Below are 26728 nucleotides of genomic sequence, written 5' to 3'. Positions count from 1 at the left end.
AAAACCCAGGATCTGGCCAACAAGTATGTGAAGAATGCGAAAGTATGAGTCTGATGAGGGCAAATCCCAGTCCTAACCCAGACCTAGCCAGTGTTATCCTCTAAAATATTGATCGTGGCCAGGTTTAATTGACTGTTTCTGTGTGGTACCACAATACTACGTGATTCAAACATAAAGAACACCAGGATCTGGCCAACAAAGTGCGATATATGCGATTGTATGAGCCAAATGAGGGCAAATCCCAGACCTAACCCAGACCTAGCATGCGTTATCCTCTAAAATATTGATCGAAACCGGGTTTAATCGACTATTCCAGTGTGGTACCACATTACTACCTGATCCAAACCAGAAAAAACCCAGGATCTGGCCAACAAGTATGTGAAGAATGCGAAAGTATGAGTCTGATGAGGGCAAATCCCAGTCCTAACCCAGACCTAGCCAGTGTTATCCTCTAAAATATTGATCGTGGCCAGGTTTAATTGACTGTTTCTGTGTGGTACCACAATACTACGTGATTCAAACATAAAGAACACCAGGATCTGGCCAACAAAGTGCGATATATGCGATTGTATGAGCCAAATGAGGGCAAATCCCAGACCTAACCCAGACCTAGCACGCGTTATCCTGTAAACTATTGATCGAAACCGGGTTTAATCGACTGTTCCAGTGTGGAACCACATTACTACCTGATCCAAACCAGAAAAAACCCAGGATCTGGCCAACAAGTATGTGAAGAATGCGAAAGTACGAGCCAGACAGAGGGCAAGTCCCAGACCTAACGCAGACCTAACATGCGTTATCCTCGAAAATATAGATCGAGACCAGGCTTAATCGACTGTTTCAGTGTGGTACCAGATTACAACGTTAGCCAAACCAGAAAAAACCAATGATCTGTTCAACAGGTATGTGAAGAATGCGAAAGTATGAGTCTGATGAGGGCAAGTCCCAGACCTAACCCAGGCCTAGCATGCGTTATCCTCTAAAATATTGATCGTGGCCAGGTTTAATTGGGTGTTTCTGTGTGGTACCACATTACTACGCGATTCAAACCAGAAGAAGACCAGGATCTGGCCAACAAGAATGTGAAATATGCGATTGTATGAGCCAAATGAGGGCAAATCCCAGACCTAACCCAGACCTAGCATGCGTTATCCTCTAAAATATTGATCGAAACCGGGTTTAATCGACTGTTCCAGTGTGGTACCACATTACTACCTGATCCAAACCAGAAAAAACCCAGGATCTGGCCAACAAGTATGTGAAGAATGCGAAAGTATGAGTCTGATGAGGGCAAATCCCAGTCCTAACCCAGACCTAGCCAGTGTTATCCTCTAAAATATTGATCGTGGCCAGGTTTAATTGACTGTTTCTGTGTGGTACCACAATACTACGTGATTCAAACATAAAGAACACCAGGATCTGGCCAACAAAGTGCGATATATGCGATTGTATGAGCCAAATGAGGGCAAATCCCAGACCTAACCCAGACCTAGCATGCGTTATCCTCTAAAATACTGATCGAAACCGGGTTTAATCGACTGTTCCAGTGTGGTACCACATTACCACCTGATCCAAACCACAAAAAACCCAGGATCTGGCCCACAAGTGTGCGAAATATGCGAAAGTATGAGCCTGATGAGACCAAATCCCAGATCTATCCTAGACCTAACAGGCGTTATCCTCTAAAATATTAATCCCGACCAGGCTTAATCGACTGTTTCAGTGTGGTACCACATTAATACGTGATCCAAACCAGAAAAAACCCAGGATCTGTTCAACAAGTATGTGGAGAATGCGAAAGTATGAGTCTGATGAGGGCAAATCCCAGACCTAACCCAGCCCTAGCATGCGTTATCCTCTAAAATATTGATCGTGGCCAGGTTTAATTGATCCTTTCTGTGTGGTACCACATTACTACGTGATTCAAACAAGAAGAAGACCAGGATCTGGCCAAGAAGAATGTGAAATATGCGATTGTATGAGTCTGATGAGGGCAAATCCCAGACCTAACCCAGACCTAGCTTGCGTTATCCTGTAAACTATTGATCGAAACCGGGTTTAATCGACTATTCCAGTGTGGTACCACATTACTACCTGATCCAAACCAGAAAAAACCCAGGATCTGGCCAACAAGTATGTGAAGAATGCGAAAGTATGAGTCTGATGAGGGCAAATCCCAGACCTAACCCAGACCTAGCATGCGTTATCCTCTAAAATATTGATCGTGGCCAGGTTTAATCGACTGTTTCTGTGTGGTACCACATTACTACGTGATTCAAACCAGAAGAAGACCAGGATCTGGCCAATAAAATGCGAAATATGCGATTGTATGAGTCTGATGAGGGCAAATCCCACACCTAAGGCAGACTTACCATGCGTTATCCTCTAAAATACAGATCGAGACCAGGCTTAATCGACTGTTTCAGAGTGGTACCAGATTACTACGTGATCCAAACCAGAAAAAACCCAGGATCTGTTCAACAAGTATGTGAAGAATGCGAAAGTATGAGTCTGATGAGGGCAAATCCCAAACCTAACCCAGATCTAGCATACCGTTATCCTCTAAAATATTGATCGTTGCCAAGGTTAGTTGACTGTTTCAGTGTGGTACCACATTACTACGTGATGCAAGCATGAAGAAGACCAGGATCTGGCCAACAAAATGCGAAATATGCGATTGTATGAGTCTGATGAGGGCAAATCCCAGTCCTAACCCAGACCTAGCCAGTGTTATCCTGCAAAATATTGATCGTGGCCAGGTTTAATTGACTGTTTCTGTGTGGTACCACAATACTACGTGATTCAAACATAAAGAACACCAGGATCTGGCCAACAAAATGCGATATATGCGATTGTATGAGTCTGATGAGGGCAAATCCCAGACCTAACCTAGACCTAGCATGCGTTATCCTCTAATATATTGATCGTGGCCAGGCTTAATCGACAGTTTCAGTGTGGTACCACATTATTACGTGATCCAAACTAGAAAAAACCCAGGATCTGTTCAACTAGTATGTGAAGAATGCGAAAGTATGAGTCTGATGAGGGCAAATCCCAGACCTAACCCAGACCTAGCATCCGTTATCCTCTAAAATATTGATCGTGGCCAGGCTTAGTTGACTGTTTTAGTGTGGTACCACATTACTACGTGATACAACCCAGAAAAAGACCAGGATCTTGCCAACAAGAATGCGAAATATGCGATTGTATGAGTCTGATGAGGGCAAATCCCAGACCCAGCCCAGACCTAGCATGCGTTATCCTCTACACTATTGATCGAAACCGGGTTTAATCGACTGTTCCAGTGTGGTACCACATTACTACGTGATCCAAACCAGAAAAAACCCAGGATCTGTTCAACAAGTATGTGAAGAATGCGAAAGTATGAGTCTGATGTGGGCAAATCCCAGACCTAACCCAGACCTAGCATCCGTTATCCTCTAAAATATTGATCGTGGCTAGGTTTAATTGACTGTTTCTGTGTGGTACCACATTACTACGTGATTCAAACCAGAAGAAGACCAGGATCTGGCCAACAAAATGCGAAATATGCGATTGTATGAGTCTGATGAGAGCAAATCCCAGACCTAACCCAGACCTAGCATGCGTTATCCTCTAAGATATTGATCGTGGCCAGGTTTAATTGACTGTTTCTGTGTGGTACCACATTACTACGTGATTCAAACCAGAACTAGACCAGGATCTGGCCAACAAGAATGTGTAATATGCGATTGTGTGAGCCAAATGAATGCAAATCCCAGACCTAACTCAGACCTAGCATGCGTTATCCTCTAAACTATTGATCGAAACTGGGTTTAATCGACTGTTCCAGTGTGGTACTACATTACTACCTGATCCAAACCAGAAAAAACCCAGGATCTGGCCAACAAGTGTGCGAAATATGCGAAAGTATGAGCCTGATGAGAGCAAATCCCAGACCTATCCCAGACCAAACAGGCGTTATCCTCAAAAATATTAATCCAGACCAGGCTTAATCGACTGTTTCAGTGTGGTACCACATTACTACGTGATACAACCCAGAAAAAGACCAGGATCTTGCCAACAAGAATGTGAAATATGCGATTGTATGAGCCAAACGAGGGCAAATCCGAGACCTAACCCAGACCTAGCATGCGTTATCCTGTAAACTATTGATCGAAACCGGGTTTAATCGACTGTTCCAGTGTGGTACCACATTACTACCTGATCCAAACCAGAAAAAACCCACGATCTGGCCAACAAGTATGTGAAGAATGCGAAAGTATGAGCCCGACAAAGCGCAAGTCTCAGACCTAACGCAGACCTAACATGCGTTATCCTCTAAAGTACAGATCGAGACCAGGCTTAATCGACTGTTTCAGTGTGGTACCAGATTACTACGTTTTCCAAACCAGAAAAAACCCAGGATCTGTTCAACAAGTATGTGACGAATGCGAAAGTATGAGTCTGATTAGGGCAAATCCCAGACCTAACCCAGACCTAGCATGCGTTATCCTCTAAAATATTGATCGAAACCGGGTTTAATCGACTGTTCCAGTGTGGTACCACATTACTACCTGATCCAAACCAGAAAAAACCCAGGATCTGGCCAACAAGTATGTGAAGAATGCGAAAGTATGAGTCTGATGAGGGCAAATCCCAGACCTAACCCAGACCTAGCATGCGTTATCCTCTAAAATATTGATCGTGTCCAGGTTTAATTGGGTGTCTCTGTGTGGTACCACATTACTACGTGATTCAAACCAGAAGAAGACCAGGATCTGGCCAACAAGAATGTGAAATATGCGATTGCATGAGCCTGATGAGGGCAAATCCCAGACCTAACCTAGACCTAACATGCGTTATCCGCTAAAATATGGATCGTGGCGAGGTTTAATTGACTGTTTCTGTGTGGTACCACATTACTACGTGATTCAAACCAGAAGGAGACCAGGATCTGGCCAACAAGAATGTGAAATATGCGATTGTGTGAGCCAAATGAGGGCAAATCCCAGACATAACCCAGGCCTAGCATGCGTTACCCTCTAAACTATTGATCGAAACCGGGTTTAATCGACTGTTCCAGTGTGGTACTACATTACTACCTGATCCAAACCAGAAAAAACCCAGGATCTGGCCAACAAGTGTGCGAAATTTGCGAAAGTATGAGCCTGATGAGAGCAAATCCCAGATCTATCCCAGACCTAACAGGCGTTATCCTCTAAAATATTAATCCAGACCAGGCTTAATCGACTGTTTCAGTGTGGTACCACATTACTACGTGATACAACCCAGAAAAAGACAACGATCTTGCCAACAAGAATGTGAAATATGCGTTTGTATGAGCCAAATGAGGACAAATCCCAGACCTAACCCAGACCTAGCATGCGTTATCCTGTAAACTATTGATCGAAACCGGGTTTAGTCGACTATTCCAGTGTGGTACCACATTACTACCTGATCCAAACCAGAAAAAACCCACGATCTGGCCAACAAGTATGTGAAGAATGCGAAAGTATGAGCCTGAGAAAGGGCAAGTCCCAGACCTAACGCAGACCTAACATGCGTTATCCTCTATAATACAGATCGAGACCAGGCTTAATCGACTGTTTCAGTGTGGTACCAGATTACAACGTTATCCAAACCAGATAAAACCCAGGATCTGTTCAACAAGTATGTGAAGAATGCGAAAGTATGAGTCTGATGAGGGCAAATCCCAGATCTAACCCAGACCTAGCATGCGTTATCCTCTAAAATATTGATCGTGGCCAGGTTTAATTGATCCTTTCTGTGTGGTACCACATTACTACGTGATTCAAACCAGAAGAAGACCAGGATCTGGCCAAGAAGAATGTGAAATATGCGATTGTATGAGCCAAATGAGGGCAAATCCCAGACCTAACCCAGACCTAGCATGCGTTATCCTGTAAACTATTGATCGAAACCGGGTTTAATCGACTATTCCAGTGTGGTACCACATTACTACCTGATCCAAACCAGAAAAAACCCAGGATCTGGCCAACAGGTATGTGTAGAATGCAAAAGTATGAGTCTGATGAGGGCAAATCCCAGACCTAACCCAGACCTAGCATGCGTTATCCACTAAAATATTGATCGTGGCCAGGTTTAATTGACTGTTTTAGTGTGGTACCACATTACTACGTGATACAACCCAGAAAAAGACCAGGATCTTGCCAACAAGAATGCGAAATATGCGATTGTATGAGTCTGATGAGGGCAAATCCCAGACCTAGCCCAGACCTAGCATGCGTTATCCTCTACACTATTGATCGAAACCGGGTTTAATCGACTGTTCCAGTGTGGTACCACATTACTACGTGATCCAAACCAGAAAAAACCCAGGATCTGTTCAACAAGTATGTGAAGAATGCGAAAGTATGAGTCTGATGGGGGCAAATCCCAAACCTAACCCAGATCTAGCATACCGTTATCCTCTAAAATATTGATCGTTGACAAAGGTTAGTTGACTGTTTTAGTGTGGTACCACATTACTACGTGATGCAAGCATGAAGAAGACCAGGATCTGGCCAACAAAATGCGAAATATGCGATTGTATGAGTCTGATGAGGGCAAATCCCAGTCCTAACCCAGACCTAGCCAGTGTTATCCTCTAAAATATTGATCGTGGCCAGGTTTAATTGACTGTTTCTGTGTGGTACCACAATACTACGTGATTCAAACATAAAGAACACCGGGATCTGGCCAACAAAATGCGATATATGCGATTGTATGAGCCAAATGAGGGCAAATCCCAGACCTAACGCAGACCTACCATGCGTTATCCTCTAAAATATTAATCCAGACCAGGCTTAATCGACTGTTTCAGTGTGGTACCACATTAATACGTGATCCAAACCAGAAAAAACCCAGGATCTGGCCAACAAGTATGTGAAGAATGCGAAAGTATGAGTCTGATGAGGGCAAATCCCAGACCTAACATGCGTTATCCTCTAAAATATTGATCGTGGCCAGGTTTAATTGACTGTTTCTGTGTGGTACCACATTACTACGTGATTCAAACCAGAAGAAGACCAGGATCTGGCCAACAAAATGCGAAATATGCGATTGTATGAGTCTGATGAGGGCAAATCCCAGACCTAACCTAGACCTAGCATGCGTTATCCTCTAAAATATTGATCGTGGCCATTCTTAATCGACAGTTTCAGTGTGGTACCACATTACTACGTGATCCAGACCAGAAAAAACCCAGGATCTGTTCAAGAAGTATGTGAAGAATGCGAAAGTATGAGTCTGATGAGGGCAAATCCCAGACCTAACCCAGACCTAGCATCCGTTATCCTCTATAATATTGATCGTGGCCAGGCTTAGTCGACTGTTTCAGTGTGGTACCAGATTACTACGTGATCCAAACCAGAAAAAACCCAGCATCTGTTCAACAAGTATGTGAAGAATGCGAAAGTATGAGTCTGATGAGGGCAAATCCCAGACCTAACCCTGACCTAGCATACCGTTATCCTCTAAAATATTGATCGTGGCCAGGGTTAGTTGACTGTTCTAGTGTGGTACCACATTACTACGTGACGCAAACATGAAGAAGACCAGGATCTCGCCAACAAAATGCGAAATATGCGATTGTATGAGTCTGATGAGAGCAAATCCCAGACCTAACCCAGACCTTGCATGCGTTATCCTCTAAAATATTGATCGTGGCCAGGCTTAATCGACAGTTTCAGTGTGGTACCACATTACTACGTGGTCCAAACCAGAAAAAACCCAGGATCTGTTGAACAAGTATGTGAAGAATGCGAAAGTATGAGTCTGATGAGGGCAAATCCCAGACCTAACCCAGACCTAGCATCCGCTATCCTCTAAAATATTGATCGTGGCCAGGCTTAGTTGACTGTTTTAGTGTGGTACCACATTACTACGTGATTCAAACCAGAAGAAGGCCAGGATCTGGACAACAAGAATGTGAAATATGCGATTGTGTGAGCCACATGAGTGCAAATCCCAGACCTAACCCAGACCTAGCATGCGTTATCCTCTAAACTATTGATCGTGGCCAGGTTTAATTGACTGTTTCTGTGTGGTACCACATTACTACGTGATTCAAACCAGAAGAAGGCCAGGATCTGGACAACAAGAATGTGAAATATGCGATTGTGTGAGCCAAATGAGTGCAAATCCCAGACCTAACCCAGACCTAGCATGCGTTATCCTCTAAACTATTGATCGAAACCGGGTTTAATCGACTGTTCCAGTGTGGTACTACATTACTAACCGATCCAAACCAGAAAAAACCCAGGATCTGGCCAACAAGTGTGCGAAATATGCGAAAGTATGAGCCTGATGAGAGCAAATCCCAGATCTATCCCAGACCTAACAGGCGTTATCCTCTAAAATATTAATCCAGACCAGGCTTAATCGACTGTTTCAGTGTGGTACCACATTACTACGTGATACAACCCAGAAAAAGACCAGGATCTTGCCAACAAGAATGTGAAATATGCGATTGTATGAGCCAAATGAGGGCAAATCCCAGACCTAACCCAGACCTAGCATGCGTTATCCTGTAAACTATTGATCGAAACCGGGTTTAATCGACTGTTCCAGTGTGGCACCACATTACTACCTGATCCAAACCAGAAAAAACCCACGATCTGGCCAACAAGTATGTGAAGAATGCGAAAGTATGAGCCTGACAAAGGGCAAGTCCCAGACCTAACGCAGACCTAACATGCGTTATCCTCTAAAATACAGATCGAGACCAGGCTTAATCGACTGTTTCAGTGTGGTACCAGATTACTACGTTATCCAAACCAGAAAAAACCCAGGATCTGTTCAACAAGTATGTGAAGAATGCGAAAGTATGAGTCTGATGAGGGCAAATCCCAGACCTAACCCAGACCTAGCATGCGTTATCCTCTAAAATATTGATCGTGGCCAGGTTTAATTGACTGTTTCTGTGTGGTACCACATTACTACCTGATCCAAACCAGAAAAAACCCAAGATCTGGCCAACAAGTATGTGAAGAATGCGAAAGTATGAGTCTGATGAGGGCAAATCCCAGACCTAACCCAGACCTAGCATGCGTTATCCTCTAAAATATTGATCGTGTCCAGGTTTAATTGGGTGTTTCTGTGTGGTACCACATTACTACGTGATTCAAACCAGAAGAAGACCAGGATCTGGCCAAAAAGAATGTGAAATATGCGATTGCATGAGCCTGATGAGGGCAAATCCCAGACCTAGCCTAGACCTAACATGCGTTATCCGCTAAAATATGGATCGTGGCCAGGTTTAATTGACTGTTTCTGTGTGGTACTACAATACTACGTGATTCAAACATGAAGAAGACCAGGATCTGGCCAACAAAATGCGATATATGCGATTGTATGAGTCTGATGAGGGCAAATCCCAGTCCTAAACCAGACCTAGCCAGTGTTATCCTCTAAAATATTGATCGTGTCCAGGTTTAATTGACTGTTTCTGTGTGGTACCACATTACTACGTGATTCAAACCAGAAGAAGACCAGGATCTGGCCAACAAAATGCGAAATATGCGAGTGTATGAGTCTGATGAGGGCAAATCCCAGACCTAACCTAGACCTAGCATGCGTTATCCTCTAAAATATTGATCGTGGCCAGGTTTAATTGACTGTTTCTGTGTGGTACCACATTACTACTTGATTCAAACCAGAAGAAGACCAGGATCTGGCCAACAAGAATGTGAAGAATGCGAAAGTATGAGTCTGATGAGAGCAAATCCCGGACCTAACCCAGACCTAGCATGCGTTATCCTCTAAAATATTGATCGTGGCCAGGTTTAATTGACTGTTTCTGTGTGGTACCACATTACTACGTGATTCAAACCAGAAGAAGACCAGGATCTGGCCAACAAGAATGTGAAATATGCGATTGTGTGAGCCAAATGAGGGCAAATCCCAGACCTAACCCAGGCCTAGCATGCGTTATCCTCTAAACTATTGATCGAAACCGGGTTTAATCGTCTGTTCCAGTGTGGTACTACATTACTACCTGATCCAAACCAGAAAAAACCCAGGATCTGGCCAACAAGTTGCGAAATATGCGAAAGTATGAGCCTGATGAGAGCAAATCCCAGATCTATCCTAGACCTAACAGGCGTTATCCTCTAAAATATTAATCCAGACCAGGCTTAATCGACTGTTTCAGTGTGGTACCACATTACTACGTGATACAACCCAGGAAAAGGCCAGGATCTTGCCAACAAGAATGTGAAATATGCGTTTGTATGAGCCAAATGAGGACAAAGCCCAGACCTAACCCAGACCTAGCATGCGTTATCCTGTAAACTATTGATCGAGACCGGCTTTAATCGACTGTTCCAGTGTGGTACCACATTACTACTTGATCCAAACCAGAAAAAACCCAAGATCTGGCCAACAAGTATGTGAAGAATGCGAAAGTTTGAGCCTGAGAAAGGGCAAGTCCCAGACCTAACGCAGACCTAACATGCGTTATCCTCTAAAATACAGATCGAGACCAGGCTTAATCGACTGTTTCAGTGTGGTACCAGATTACTACGTTATCCAAACCAGATAAATCCCAGGATCTGTTCAACAAGTATGTGAAGAATGCGAAAGTATGAGTCTGATGAGGGCAAATCCCAGACCTAACCCAGCCCTAGCATGCGTTATCCTCTAAAATATTGATCGTGGCCAGGTTTAATTGATCCTTTCTGTGTGGTACCACATTACTACGTGATTCAAACCAGAAGAAGACCAGGATCTGGCCAACAAGTATGTGAAGAATGCGAAAGTATGAGTCTGATGAGGGCAAATCCCAGACCTAACCCAGACCTAGCATGCGTTATCCTCTAAAATATTGATCGTGGCCAGGTTTAATCGACTGTTTCTGTGTGGTACCACATTACTACGTGATTCAAACCAGAAGAAGACCAGGATCTGGCCAAGAAGAATGTGAAATATGCGATTGTATGAGCCAAATGAGGGCAAATCCCAGACCTAACCCAGACCTAGCTTGCGTTATCCTGTAAACTATTGATCGAAACCGGGTTTAATCGACTGTTCCAGTGTGGTACTACATTACTACCTGATCCAAACCAGAAAAAACCCAGGATCTGGCCAACAAGTGTGCGAAATATGCGAAAGTATGAGCCTGATGAGAGCAAATCCCAGATCTATCCCAGACCTAACAGGCGTTATCCTCTAAAATATTAATCCAGACCAGGCTTAATCGACTGTTTCAGTGTGGTACCACATTACTACGTGATACAACCCAGGAAATGGCCAGGATCTTGCCAACAAGAATGTGAAATATGCGTTTGTATGAGCCAAATGAGGACAAATCCCAGACCTAGCCCAGACCTAGCATGCGTTATCCTCTACACTATTGATCGAAACCGGGTTTAATCGACTGTTCCAGTGTGGTACCACATTACTACGTGATCCAAACCAGAAAAAACCCAGGATCTGGCCAACAAGTATGTGAAGAATGCGAAAGTATGAGTCTGATGAGGGCAAATCCCAGTCCTAACCCAGACCTAGCCAGTGTTATCCTCTAAAATATTGATCGTGGCCTGGTTTAATTGACTGTTTCTGTGTGGTACCACAATACTACGTGATTCAAACATAAAGAACACCAGGATCTGGCCAACAAAGTGCGATATATGCGATTGTATGAGCCAAATGAGGGCAAATCCCAGACCTAACCCAGACCTAGCATGCGTTATCCTCTAAAATATTGATCGAAACCGGGTTTAATCGACTGTTCCAGTGTGGTACCACATTACTACCTGATCCAAACCAGAAAAAACCCAGGATCTGGCCAACAAGTATGTGAAGAATGCGAAAGTATGAGTCTGATGAGGGCAAATCCCAGTCCTAACCCAGACCTAGCCAGTGTTATCCTCTAAAATATTGATCGTGGCCAGGTTTAATTGACTGTTTCTGTGTGGTACCACAATACTACGTGATTCAAACATAAAGAACACCAGGATCTGGCCAACAAAGTGCGATATATGCGATTGTATGAGCCAAATGAGGGCAAATCCCAGACCTAACCCAGACCTAGCACGCGTTATCCTGTAAACTATTGATCGAAACCGGGTTTAATCGACTGTTCCAGTGTGGAACCACATTACTACCTGATCCAAACCAGAAAAAACCCAGGATCTGGCCAACAAGTATGTGAAGAATGCGAAAGTACGAGCCAGACAGAGGGCAAGTCCCAGACCTAACGCAGACCTAACATGCGTTATCCTCGAAAATATAGATCGAGACCAGGCTTAATCGACTGTTTCAGTGTGGTACCAGATTACAACGTTATCCAAACCAGAAAAAACCCATGATCTGTTCAACAGGTATGTGAAGAATGCGAAAGTATGAGTCTGATGAGGGCAAGTCCCAGACCTAACCCAGGCCTAGCATGCGTTATCCTCTAAAATATTGATCGTGGCCAGGTTTAATTGGGTGTTTCTGTGTGGTACCACATTACTACGCGATTCAAACCAGAAGAAGACCAGGATCTGGCCAACAAGAATGTGAAATATGCGATTGTATGAGCCAAATGAGGGCAAATCCCAGACCTAACCCAGACCTAGCATGCGTTATCCTCTAAAATATTGATCGAAACCGGGTTTAATCGACTGTTCCAGTGTGGTACCACATTACTACCTGATCCAAACCAGAAAAAACCCAGGATCTGGCCAACAAGTATGTGAAGAATGCGAAAGTATGAGTCTGATGAGGGCAAATCCCAGTCCTAACCCAGACCTAGCCAGTGTTATCCTCTAAAATATTGATCGTGGCCAGGTTTAATTGACTGTTTCTGTGTGGTACCACAATACTACGTGATTCAAACATAAAGAACACCAGGATCTGGCCAACAAAGTGCGATATATGCGATTGTATGAGCCAAATGAGGGCAAATCCCAGACCTAACCCAGACCTAGCATGCGTTATCCTCTAAAATACTGATCGAAACCGGGTTTAATCGACTGTTCCAGTGTGGTACCACATTACCACCTGATCCAAACCAGAAAAAACCCAGGATCTGGCCCACAAGTGTGCGAAATATGCGAAAGTATGAGCCTGATGAGACCAAATCCCAGATCTATCCTAGACCTAACAGGCGTTATCCTCTAAAATATTAATCCCGACCAGGCTTAATCGACTGTTTCAGTGTGGTACCACATTAATACGTGATCCAAACCAGAAAAAACCCAGGATCTGTTCAACAAGTATGTGAAGAATGCGAAAGTATGAGTCTGATGAGGGCAAATCCCAGACCTAACCCAGCCCTAGCATGCGTTATCCTCTAAAATATTGATCGTGGCCAGGTTTAATTGATCCTTTCTGTGTGGTACCACATTACTACGTGATTCAAACCAGAAGAAGACCAGGATCTGGCCAAGAAGAATGTGAAATATGCGATTGTATGAGCCAAATGAGGGCAAATCCCAGACCTAACCCAGACCTAGCTTGCGTTATCCTGTAAACTATTGATCGAAACCGGGTTTAATCGACTGTTCCAGTGTGGTACCACATTACTACCTGATCCAAACCAGAAAAAAACCCAGGATCTGGCCAACAAGTATGTGAAGAATGCGAAAGTATGAGTCTGATGAGGGCAAATCCCAGACCTAACCCAGACCTAGCATGCGTTATCCTCTAAAATATTGATCGTGGCCAGGTTTAATCGACTGTTTCTGTGTGGTACCACATTACTACGTGATTCAAACCAGAAGAAGACCAGGATCTGGCCAATAAAATGCGAAATATGCGATTGTATGAGTCTGATGAGGGCAAATCCCACACCTAAGGCAGACTTACCATGCGTTATCCTCTAAAATACAGATCGAGACCAGGCTTAATCGACTGTTTCAGAGTGGTACCAGATTACTACGTGATCCAAACCAGAAAAAACCCAGGATCTGTTCAACAAGTATGTGAAGAATGCGAAAGTATGAGTCTGATGAGGGCAAATCCCAAACCTAACCCAGATCTAGCATACCGTTATCCTCTAAAATATTGATCGTTGCCAAGGTTAGTTGACTGTTTCAGTGTGGTACCACATTACTACGTGATGCAAACATGAAGAAGACCAGGATCTGGCCAACAAAATGCGAAATATGCGATTGTATGAGTCTGATGAGGGCAAATCCCAGTCCTAACCCAGACCTAGCCAGTGTTATCCTGCAAAATATTGATCGTGGCCAGGTTTAATTGACTGTTTCTGTGTGGTACCACAATACTACGTGATTCAAACATAAAGAACACCAGGATCTGGCCAACAAAATGCGATATATGCGATTGTATGAGTCTGATGAGGGCAAATCCCAGACCTAACCTAGACCTAGCATGCGTTATCCTCTAATATATTGATCGTGGCCAGGCTTAATCGACAGTTTCAGTGTGGTACCACATTACTACGTGATCCAAACTAGAAAAAACCCAGGATCTGTTCAACTAGTATGTGAAGAATGCGAAAGTATGTGTCTGATGAGGGCAAATCCCAGACCTAACCCAGACCTAGCATCCGTTATCCTCTAAAATATTGATCGTGGCCAGGCTTAGTTGACTGTTTTAGTGTGGTACCACATTACTACGTGATACAACCCAGAAAAAGACCAGGATCTTGCCAACAAGAATGCGAAATATGCGATTGTATGAGTCTGATGAGGGCAAATCCCAGACCCAGCCCAGACCTAGCATGCGTTATCCTCTACACTATTGATCGAAACCGGGTTTAATCGACTGTTCCAGTGTGGTACCACATTACTACGTGATCCAAACCAGAAAAAACCCAGGATCTGTTCAACAAGTATGTGAAGAATGCGAAAGTATGAGTCTGATGGGGGCAAATCCCAAACCTAACCCAGATCTAGCATACCGTTATCCTCTAAAATATTGATCGTTGACAAAGGTTAGTTGACCGTTTTAGTGTGGTACCACATTACTACGTGATGCAAGCATGAAGAAGACCAGGATCTGGCCAACAAAATGCGAAATATGCGATTGTATGAGTCTGATGAGAGCAAATCCCAGACCTAACCCAGACCTAGCATGCGTTATCCTCTAAGATATTGATCGTGGCCAGGTTTAATTGACTGTTTCTGTGTGGTACCACAATACTACGTGATTCAAACATAAAGAACACCAGGATCTGGCCAACAAAATGCGATATGTGCGATTGTATGAGTCTGATGAGGGCAAATCCCAGACCTAACCTAGACCTAGCATGCGTTATCCTCTATAATACAGATCGAGACCAGGCTTAATCGACTGTTTCAGTGTGGTACCAGATTACAACGTTATCCAAACCAGATAAAACCCAGGATCTGTTCAACAAGTATGTGAAGAATGCGAAAGTATGAGTCTGATGAGGGCAAATCCCAGATCTAACCCAGACCTAGCATGCGTTATCCTCTAAAATATTGATCGTGGCCAGGTTTAATTGATCCTTTCTGTGTGGTACCACATTACTACGTGATTCAAACCAGAAGAAGACCAGGATCTGGCCAAGAAGAATGTGAAATATGCGATTGTATGAGCCAAATGAGGGCAAATCCCAGACCTAACCCAGACCTAGCATGCGTTATCCTGTAAACTATTGATCGAAACCGGGTTTAATCGACTATTCCAGTGTGGTACCACATTACTACCTGATCCAAACCAGAAAAAACCCAGGATCTGGCCAACAAGTATGTGTAGAATGCAAAAGTATGAGTCTGATGAGGGCAAATCCCAGACCTAACCCAGACCTAGCATGCGTTATCCTCTAAAATATTGATCGTGGCCAGGTTTAATTGACTGTTTTAGTGTGGTACCACATTACTACGTGATACAACCCAGAAAAAGACCAGGATCTTGCCAACAAGAATGCGAAATATGCGATTGTATGAGTCTGATGAGGGCAAATCCCAGACCTAGCCCAGACCTAGCATGCGTTATCCTCTACACTATTGATCGAAACCGGGTTTAATCGACTGTTCCAGTGTGGTACCACATTACTACGTGATCCAAACCAGAAAAAACCCAGGATCTGTTCAACAAGTATGTGAAGAATGCGAAAGTATGAGTCTGATGGGGGCAAATCCCAAACCTAACCCAGATCTAGCATACCGTTATCCTCTAAAATATTGATCGTTGACAAAGATTAGTTGACTGTTTTAGTGTGGTACCACATTACTACGTGATGCAAGCATGAAGAAGACCAGGATCTGGCCAACAAAATGCGAAATATGCGATTGTATGAGTCTGATGAGGGCAAATCCCAGTCCTAACCCAGACCTAGCCAGTGTTATCCTCTAAAATATTGATCGTGGCCAGGTTTAATTGACTGTTTCTGTGTGGTACCACAATACTACGTGATTCAAACATAAAGAACACCGGGATCTGGCCAACAAAATGCGATATATGCGATTGTATGAGCCAAATGAGGGCAAATCCCAGACCTAACGCAGACCTACCATGCGTTATCCTCTAAAATATTAATCCAGACCAGGCTTAATCGACTGTTTTAGTGTGGTACCACATTACTACGTGATGCAAGCATGAAGAAGACCAGGATCTGGCCAACAAGTATGTGAAGAATGCGAAAGTATGAGTCTGATGAGGCCAAATCCCAGACCTAACCCAGACCTAACATGCGTTATCCTCTAAAATATTGATCGTGGCCAGGTTTAATTGACTGTTTCTGTGTGGTACCACATTACTACGTGATTCAAACCAGAAGATGACCAGGATCTGGCCAACAAAATGCGAAATATGCGATTGTATGAGTCTGATGAGGGCAAATCCCAGACCTAACCTAGACCTAGCATGCGTTATCCTCTAAAATATTGATCGTGGCCAGGCTTAGTCGACTGTTTCAGTGTGGTACCAGATTACTACGTGATCCAAACCAGAAAAAACCCAGGATCTGTTCAACAAGTATGTGAAGAATGCGAAAGTATGAGTCTGATGAGGGCAAATCCCAGACCTAACCCAGACCTAGCATCCGTTATCCTCTAAAATATTGATCGTGGCCAGGCTTAGTCGACTGTTTCAGTGTGGTACCAGATTACTACGTGATCCAAACCAGAAAAAACCCAGGATCTGTTCAACAAGTATGTGAAGAATGCGAAAGTATGAGTCTGATGAGGGCAAATCCCAGACCTAACCCTGACCTAGCATACCGTTATCCTCTAAAATATTGATCGTGGCCAGGGTTAGTTGACTGTTCTAGTGTGGTACCACATTACTACGTGACGCAAACATGAAGAAGACCAGGATCTCGCCAACAAAATGCGAAATATGCGATTGTATGAGTCTGATGAGAGCAAATCCCAGACCTAACACAGACCTTGCATGCGTTATCCTCTAAAATATTGATCGTGGCCAGGCTTAATCGACAGTTTCAGTGTGGTACCACATTACTACGTGGTCCAAACCAGAAAAAACCCAGGATCTGTTCAACAAGTATGTGAAGAATGCGAAAGTATGAGTCTGATGAGGGCAAATCCCAGACCTAACCCAGACCTAGCATCCGTTATCCTCTTAAATATTGATCGTGGCCAGGCTTAGTTGACTGTTTTAGTGTGGTACCACATTGCTACGTGATACAACCCAGAAAAAGACCAGGATCTTGCCAACAAGAATGCGAAATATGCGATTGCATGAGCCTGGCAAAGGGCAACTCCCAGACCTAACGCAGACCTACCATGCGTTATCCTCTAAAATACAGATCGAGACCAGGCTTAATCGACTGTTTTTGTGTGGTACCACATTACTACGTGATGCAAACCAGAAGAAGACCAGGATCTCGCCAACAAAATGCGAAATATGCGATTGTATGAGTCTGATGAGAGCAACTCCCTGACCTAACCCAGACCTAGCATGCGTTATCCTCTAAAATATTGATCGTGGCCAGGTTTAATTGACTGTTTCTGTGTGGTACCACATTACTACGTGATTCAAACCAGAAGAAGGCCAGGATCTGGACAACAAGAATGTGAAATATGCGATTGTGTGAGCCAAATGAGTGCAAATCCCAGACCTAACCCAGACCTAGCATGCGTTATCCTCTAAACTATTGATCGAAACCGGGTTTAATCGACTGTTCCAGTGTGGTACTACATTACTAACCGATCCAAACCAGAAAAAACCCAGGATCTGGCCAACAAGTGTGCGAAATATGCGAAAGTATGAGCCTGATGAGAGCAAATCCCAGATCTATCCCAGACCTAACAGGCGTTATCCTCTAAAATATTAATCCAGACCAGGCTTAATCGACTGTTTCAGTGTGGTACCACATTACTACGTGATACAACCCAGAAAAAGACCAGGATCTTGCCAACAAGAATGTGAAATATGCGATTGTATGAGCCAAATGAGGGCAAATCCCAGACCTAACCCAGACCTAGCATGCGTTATCCTGTAAACTATTGATCGAAACCGGGTTTAATCGACTGTTCCAGTGTGGCACCACATTACTACCTGATCCAAACCAGAAAAAACCCACGATCTGGCCAACAAGTATGTGAAGAATGCGAAAGTATGAGCCTGACAAAGGGCAAGTCCCAGACCTAACGCAGACCTAACATGCGTTATCCTCTAAAATACAGATCGAGACCAGGCTTAATCGACTGTTTCAGTGTGGTACCAGATTACTACGTTATCCAAACCAGAAAAAACCCAGGATCTGTTCAACAAGTATGTGACGAATGCGAAAGTATGAGTCTGATGAGGGCAAATCCCAGACCTAACCCAGACCTAGCATGCGTTATCCTCTAAAATATTGATCGTGGCCAGGTTTAATTGACTGTTTCTGTGTGGTACCACATTACTACCTGATCCAAACCAGAAAAAACCCAAGATCTGGCCAACAAGTATGTGAAGAATGCGAAAGTATGAGCCTGACAAAGGGCAAGTCCCAGACCTAACCCAGACCTAGCATGCGTTATCCTCTAAAATATTGATCGTGTCCAGGTTTAATTGGGTGTTTCTGTGTGGTACCACATTACTACGTGATTCAAACCAGAAGAAGACCAGGATCTGGCCAACAAAATGCGAAATATGCGAGTGTATGAGTCTGATGAGGGCAAATCCCAGACCTAACCTAGACCTAGCATGCGTTATCCTCTAAAATATTGATCGTGGCCAGGTTTAATTGACTGTTTCTGTGTGGTACCACATTACTACGTGATTCAAACCAGAAGAAGACCAGGATCTGGCCAACAAGAATGTGAAATATGCGATTGTGTGAGCCAAATGAGGGCAAATCCCAGACCTAACCCAGGCCTAGCATGCGTTATCCTCTAAACTATTGATCGAAACCGGGTTTAATCGACTGTTCCAGAGTGGTACCACATTACTACCTGATCCAAACCAGAAAAAACCCAGGATCTGGCCAACAAGTATGTGAAGAATGCGAAAGTATGAGTCTGATGAGGGCAAATCCCAGACCTAACCCAGACCTAGCATGCGTTATCCTCTAAAATATTGATCGTGTCCAGGTTTAATTGGGTGTTTCTGTGTGGTACCACATTACTACGTGATTCAAACCAGAAGAAGACCAGGATCTGGCCAAAAAGAATGTGAAATATGCGATTGCATGAGCCTGATGAGGGCAAATCCAAGACCTAGCCTAGACCTAACATGCGTTATCCGCTAAAATATGGATCGTGGCCAGGTTTAATTGACTGTTTCTGTGTGGTACTACAATACTACGTGATTCAAACATGAAGAAGACCAGGATCTGGCCAACAAAATGCGATATATGCGATTGTATGAGTCTGATGAGGGCAAATCCCAGTCCTAAACCAGACCTAGCCAGTGTTATCCTCTAAAATATTGATCGTGTCCAGGTTTAATTGACTGTTTCTGTGTGGTACCACATTACTACGTGATTCAAACCAGAAGAAGACCAGGATCTGGCCAACAAAATGCGAAATATGCGAGTGTATGAGTCTGATGAGGGCAAATCCCAGACCTAACCTAGACCTAGCATGCGTCATCCTCTAAAATATTGATCGTGGCCAGGTTTAATTGACTGTTTCTGTGTGGTACCACATTACTACTTGATTCAAACCAGAAGAAGACCAGGATCTGGCCAACAAGAATGTGAAGAATGCGAAAGTATGAGTCTGATGAGAGCAAATCCCGGACCTAACCCAGACCTAGCATGCGTTATCCTCTAAAATATTGATCGTGGCCAGGTTTATTGACTGTTTCTGTGTGGTACCACATTACTACGTGATTCAAACCAGAAGAAGACCAGGATCTGGCCAACAAGAATGTGAAATATGCGATTGTGTGAGCCAAATGAGGGCAAATCCCAGACCTAACCCAGGCCTAGCATGCGTTATCCTCTAAACTATTGATCGAAACCGGGTTTAATCGACTGTTCCAGTGTGGTACTACATTACTACCTGATCCAAACCAGAAAAAACCCAGGATCTGGCCAACAAGTGTGCGAAATATGCGAAAGTATGAGCCTGATGAGAGCAAATCCCAGATCTATCCCAGACCTAACAGGCGTTATCCTCTAAAATATTAATCCAGACCAGGCTTAATCGACTGTTTCAGTGTGGTACCACATTACTACGTGATACAACCCAGGAAAAGGCCAGGATCTTGCCAACAAGAATGTGAAATATGCGTTTGTATGAGCCAAATGAGGACAAATCCCAGACCTAACCCAGACCTAGCATGCGTTATCCTGTAAACTATTGATCGAGACCGGCTTTAATCGACTGTTCCAGTGTGGTACCACATTACTACTTGATCCAAACCAGAAAAAACCCAAGATCTGGCCAACAAGTATGTGAAGAATGCGAAAGTTTGAGCCTGAGAAAGGGCAAGTCCCAGACCTAACGCAGACCTAACATGCGTTATCCTCTAAAATACAGATCGAGACCAGGCTTAATCGACTGTTTCAGTGTGGTACCAGATTACTACGTTATCCAAACCAGATAAATCCCAGGATCTGTTCAACAAGTATGTGAAGAATGCGAAAGTATGAGTCTGATGAGGGCAAATCCCAGACCTAACCCAGCCCTAGCATGCGTTATCCTCTAAAATATTGATCGTGGCCAGGTTTAATTGATCCTTTCTGTGTGGTACCACATTACTACGTGATTCAAACCAGAAGAAGACCAGGATCTGGCCAACAAGTATGTGAAGAATGCGAAAGTATGAGTCTGATGAGGGCAAATCCCAGACCTAACCCAGACCTAGCATGCGTTATCCTCTAAAATATTGATCGTGGCCAGGTTTAATCGACTGTTTCTGTGTGGTACCACATTACTACGTGATTCAAACCAGAAGAAGACCAGGATCTGGCCAAGAAGAATGTGAAATATGCGATTGTATGAGCCAAATGAGGGCAAATCCCAGACCTAACCCAGACCTAGCTTGCGTTATCCTGTAAACTATTGATCGAAACCGGGTTTAATCGACTGTTCCAGTGTGGTACTACATTACTACCTGATCCAAACCAGAAAAAACCCAGGATCTGGCCAACAAGTGTGCGAAATATGCGAAAGTATGAGCCTGATGAGAGCAAATCCCAGATCTATCCCAGACCTAACAGGCGTTATCCTCTAAAATATTAATCCAGACCAGGCTTAATCGACTGTTTCAGTGTGGTACCACATTACTACGTGATACAACCCAGGAAAAGGCCAGGATCTTGCCAACAAGAATGTGAAATATGCGTTTGTATGAGCCAAATGAGGACAAATCCCAGACCTAGCCCAGACCTAGCATGCGTTATCCTCTACACTATTGATCGAAACCGGGTTTAATCGACTGTTCCAGTGTGGTACCACATTACTACGTGATCCAAACCAGAAAAAACCCAGGATCTGGCCAACAAGTATGTGAAGAATGCGAAAGTATGAGTCTGATGAGGGCAAATCCCAGTCCTAACCCAGACCTAGCCAGTGTTATCCTCTAAAATATTGATCGTGGCCAGGTTTAATTGACTGTTTCTGTGTGGTACCACAATACTACGTGATTCAAACATAAAGAACACCAGGATCTGGCCAACAAAGTGCGATATATGCGATTGTATGAGCCAAATGAGGGCAAATCCCAGACCTAACCCAGACCTAGCATGCGTTATCCTCTAAAATATTGATCGAAACCGGGTTTAATCGACTGTTCCAGTGTGGTACCACATTACTACCTGATCCAAACCAGAAAAAACCCAGGATCTGGCCAACAAGTATGTGAAGAATGCGAAAGTATGAGTCTGATGAGGGCAAATCCCAGTCCTAACCCAGACCTAGCCAGTGTTATCCTCTAAAATATTGATCGTGGCCAGGTTTAATTGACTGTTTCTGTGTGGTACCACAATACTACGTGATTCAAACATAAAGAACACCAGGATCTGGCCAACAAAGTGCGATATATGCGATTGTATGAGCCAAATGAGGGCAAATCCCAGACCTAACCCAGACCTTGCACGCGTTATCCTGTAAACTATTGATCGAAACCGGGTTTAATCGACTGTTCCAGTGTGGAACCACATTACTACCTGATCCAAACCAGAAAAAACCCAGGATCTGGCCAACAAGTATGTGAAGAATGCGAAAGTACGAGCCAGACAGAGGGCAAGTCCCAGACCTAACGCAGACCTAACATGCGTTATCCTCGAAAATATAGATCGAGACCAGGCTTAATCGACTGTTTCAGTGTGGTACCAGATTACAACGTTATCCAAACCAGAAAAAACCCATGATCTGTTCAACAGGTATGTGAAGAATGCGAAAGTATGAGTCTGATGAGGGCAAGTCCCAGACCTAACCCAGGCCTAGCATGCGTTATCCTCTAAAATATTGATCGTGGCCAGGTTTAATTGGGTGTTTCTGTGTGGTACCACATTACTACGCGATTCAAACCAGAAGAAGACCAGGATCTGGCCAACAAGAATGTGAAATATGCGATTGTATGAGCCAAATGAGGGCAAATCCCAGACCTAACCCAGACCTAGCATGCGTTATCCTCTAAAATATTGATCGAAACCGGGTTTAATCGACTGTTCCAGTGTGGTACCACATTACTACCTGATCCAAACCAGAAAAAACCCAGGATCTGGTCAACAAGTATGTGAAGAATGCGAAAGTATGAGTCTGATGAGGGCAAATCCCAGTCCTAACCCAGACCTAGCCAGTGTTATCCTCTAAAATATTGATCGTGGCCAGGTTTAATTGACTGTTTCTGTGTGGTACCACAATACTACGTGATTCAAACATAAAGAACACCAGGATCTGGCCAACAAAGTGCGATATATGCGATTGTATGAGCCAAATGAGGGCAAATCCCAGACCTAACCCAGACCTAGCATGCGTTATCCTCTAAAATACTGACCGAAACCGGGTTTAATCGACTGTTCCAGTGTGGTACCACATTACCACCTGATCCAAACCAGAAAAAACCCAGGATCTGGCCCACAAGTGTGCGAAATATGCGAAAGTATGAGCCTGATGAGACCAAATCCCAGATCTATCCTAGACCTAACAGGCGTTATCCTCTAAAATATTAATCCCGACCAGGCTTAATCGACTGTTTCAGTGTGGTACCACATTAATACGTGATCCAAACCAGAAAAAACCCAGGATCTGTTCAACAAGTATGTGAAGAATGCGAAAGTATGAGTCTGATGAGGGCAAATCCCAGACCTAACCCAGCCCTAGCATGCGCTATCCTCTAAAATATTGATCGTGGCCAGGTTTAATTGATCCTTTCTGTGTGGTACCACATTACTACGTGATTCAAACCAGAAGAAGACCAGGATCTGGCCAAGAAGAATGTGAAATATGCGATTGTATGAGCCAAATGAGGGCAAATCCCAGACCTAACCCAGACCTAGCTTGCGTTATCCTGTAAACTATTGATCGAAACCGGGTTTAATCGACTATTCCAGTGTGGTACCACATTACTACCTGATCCAAACCAGAAAAAACCCAGGATCTGGCCAACAAGTATGTGAAGAATGCGAAAGTATGAGTCTGATGAGGGCAAATCCCAGACCTAACCCAGACCTAGCATGCGTTATCCTCTAAAATATTGATCGTGGCCAGGTTTAATCGACTGTTTCTGTGTGGTACCACATTACTACGTGATTCAAACCAGAAGAAGACCAGGATCTGGCCAATAAAATGCGAAATATGCGATTGTATGAGTCTGATGAGGGCAAATCCCACACCTAAGGCAGACTTACCATGCGTTATCCTCTAAAATACAGATCGAGACCAGGCTTAATCGACTGTTTCAGAGTGGTACCAGATTACTACGTGATCCAAACCAGAAAAAACCCAGGATCTGTTCAACAAGTATGTGAAGAATGCGAAAGTATGAGTCTGATGAGGGCAAATCCCAAACCTAACCCAGATCTAGCATACCGTTATCCTCTAAAATATTGATCGTTGCCAAGGTTAGTTGACTGTTTCAGTGTGGTACCACATTACTACGTGATGCAAACATGAAGAAGACCAGGATCTGGCCAACAAAATGCGAAATATGCGATTGTATGAGTCTGATGAGGGCAAATCCCAGTCCTAACCCAGACCTAGCCAGTGTTATCCTGCAAAATATTGATCGTGGCCAGGTTTAATTGACTGTTTCTGTGTGGTACCACAATACTACGTGATTTAAACATAAAGAACACCAGGATCTGGCCAACAAAATGCGATATATGCGATTGTATGAGTCTGATGAGGGCAAATCCCAGACCTAACCTAGACCTAGCATGCGTTATCCTCTAATATATTGATCGTGGCCAGGCTTAATCGACAGTTTCAGTGTGGTACCACATTACTACGTGATCCAAACTAGAAAAAACCCAGGATCTGTTCAACTAGTATGTGAAGAATGCGAAAGTATGAGTCTGATGAGGGCAAATCCCAGACCTAACCCAGACCTAGCATCCGTTATCCTCTAAAATATTGATCGTGGCCAGGCTTAGTTGACTGTTTTAGTGTGGTACCACATTACTACGTGATACAACCCAGAAAAAGACCAGGATCGTGCCAACAAGAATGCGAAATATGCGATTGTATGAGTCTGATGAGGGCAAATCCCAGACCCAGCCCAGACCTAGCATGCGTTATCCTCTACACTATTGATCGAAACCGGGTTTAATCGACTGTTCCAGTGTGGTACCACATTACTACGTGATCCAAACCAGAAAAAACCCAGGATCTGTTCAACAAGTATGTGAAGAATGCGAAAGTATGAGTCTGATGTGGGCAAATCCCAGACCTAACCCAGACCTAGCATCCGTTATCCTCTAAAATATTGATCGTGGCTAGGTTTAATTGACTGTTTCTGTGTGGTACCACATTACTACGTGATTCAAACCAGAAGAAGACCAGGATCTGGCCAACAAAATGCGAAATATGCGATTGTATGAGTCTGATGAGAGCAAATCCCAGACCTAACCCAGACCTAGCATGCGTTATCCTCTAAGATATTGATCGTGGCCAGGTTTAATTGACTGTTTCTGTGTGGTACCACATTACTACGTGATTCAAACCAGAACTAGACCAGGATCTGGCCAACAAGAATGTGTAATATGCGATTGTGTGAGCCAAATGAATGCAAATCCCAGACCTAACTCAGACCTAGCATGCGTTATCCTCTAAACTATTGATCGAAACCGGGTTTAATCGACTGTTCCAGTGTGGTACTACATTACTACCTGATCCAAACCAGAAAAAACCCAGGATCTGGCCAACAAGTGTGCGAAATATGCGAAAGTATGAGCCTGATGAGAGCAAATCCCAGACCTATCCCAGACCTAACAGGCGTTATCCTCTAAAATATTAATCCAGACCAGGCTTAATCGACTGTTTCAGTGTGGTACCACATTACTACGTGATACAACCCAGAAAAAGACCAGGATCTTGCCAACAAGAATGTGAAATATGCGATTGTATGAGCCAAACGAGGGCAAATCCGAGACCTAACCCAGACCTAGCATGCGTTATCCTGTAAACTATTGATCGAAACCGGGTTTAATCGACTGTTCCAGTGTGGTACCACATTACTACCTGATCCAAACCAGAAAAAACCCACGATCTGGCCAACAAGTATGTGAAGAATGCGAAAGTATGAGCCCGACAAAGCGCAAGTCTCAGACCTAACGCAGACCTAACATGCGTTATCCTCTAAAGTACAGATCGAGACCAGGCTTAATCGACTGTTTCAGTGTGGTACCAGATTACTACGTTATCCAAACCAGAAAAAACCCAGGATCTGTTCAACAAGTATGTGACGAATGCGAAAGTATGAGTCTGATGAGGGCAAATCCCAGACCTAACCCAGACCTAGCATGCGTTATCCTCTAAAATATTGATCGAAACCGGGTTTAATCGACTGTTCCAGTGTGGTACCACATTACTAACTGATCCAAACCAGAAAAAACCCAGGATCTGGCCAACAAGTATGTGAAGAATGCGAAAGTATGAGTCTGATGAGGGCAAATCCCAGACCTAACCCAGACCTAGCATGCGTTATCCTCTAAAATATTGATCGTGTCCAGGTTTAATTGGGTGTCTCTGTGTGGTACCACATTACTACGTGATTCAAACCAGAAGAAGACCAGGATCTGGCCAACAAGAATGTGAAATATGCGATTGCATGAGCCTGATGAGGGCAAATCCCAGACCTAACCTAGACCTAACATGCGTTATCCGCTAAAATATGGATCGTGGCGTGGTTTAATTGACTGTTTCTGTGTGGTACCACATTACTACGTGATTCAAACCAGAAG

This window comes from Colletes latitarsis, unplaced genomic scaffold (genome assembly GCF_051014445.1).
Source record: "Colletes latitarsis isolate SP2378_abdomen unplaced genomic scaffold, iyColLati1 scaffold0006, whole genome shotgun sequence".
Lineage (NCBI taxonomy): Eukaryota > Metazoa > Arthropoda > Insecta > Hymenoptera > Colletidae > Colletes > Colletes latitarsis.
The sequence above is the reverse complement of the archived record's forward strand: the minus strand, read 5'-3'. Positions refer to the sequence as shown.